This window comes from Myotis daubentonii, chromosome 13 (assembly GCF_963259705.1).
Source record: "Myotis daubentonii chromosome 13, mMyoDau2.1, whole genome shotgun sequence".
Lineage (NCBI taxonomy): Eukaryota > Metazoa > Chordata > Mammalia > Chiroptera > Vespertilionidae > Myotis > Myotis daubentonii.
In genome coordinates this window covers 36,642,051-36,642,952 of record NC_081852.1, presented here as the reverse complement: position 1 = coordinate 36,642,952, position 902 = coordinate 36,642,051, and positions in this window count along the sequence as shown.

Below are 902 nucleotides of genomic sequence, written 5' to 3'. Positions count from 1 at the left end.
CTCCTGACTTCTGCTCTGGACAATCAACAGAAAAATAAAGCAAGCCTTGATTTGTAGTATTTGCCTATTTCTATAGTGAAAATACACCGACCAGCTTTAGCTGGGATTCCAATCTGGGTTTGTGCTTCCATTTTCATTCTACCTATCATTCTAGAGTGGCCTGAAATGGTCACACATTACAGTTCTAATGGTAACATATTACAGTTCTAATGGCCCCTTCTATGCCCCTTCGGCCGTTTTAGAAATGATTAGCAATGTATCAGTTCTCAGACATCAGATCCATGAAATCAGACACAAGTTACTCCTCTTTGCCTCTTGCACAAGCTGTTAATTCAGTTCTATCTACACACCTGCATGCTTTCCAATGTTATGGGCATGGTCCTTCCAGAAGAATAACAGTTTTTTCAAAGGTAAGGATTAAGAGAACCAAGATGGCGGCATAGGTTAACGCCGGAGTTTGCTGCTTTGAACAACTACTTCAAAAGTGAAACTAAAACACGGAACGGACATCACCCAGAACCACAGGAACGCTGGCTGAGTGGAAGTCCTACAACTAGGAGGAAAGAGAAACACATACGGACACTCAGAGGAGGCGCAGTGCTGAAGTCAAATTCTGAGGTGCGGAGCCCGCGGAGCGGGCTGGCGGCGGAGGGCACGGTTGGCGTTTTCAATCGGGAGGGAGTCGCAGACTCTGAGCTCCAGATCCGGGCAAGTCTTTAGGGACCCAGACTCAAACGGGAGAAGCGGGACTGTCTGGCTTCAGTCAGAGCGAGTGCAGCTTTCTCTCCGAGCTTTGCAGCGGGTGCTGGGACTCAGGGAGGCAGAGCCCCTCGGGACAGGACTGAGAGCCGCCATAACTGCTCTCTCTGGCCCACCCTGTTGATCCTGTGTGACCCGCCCTG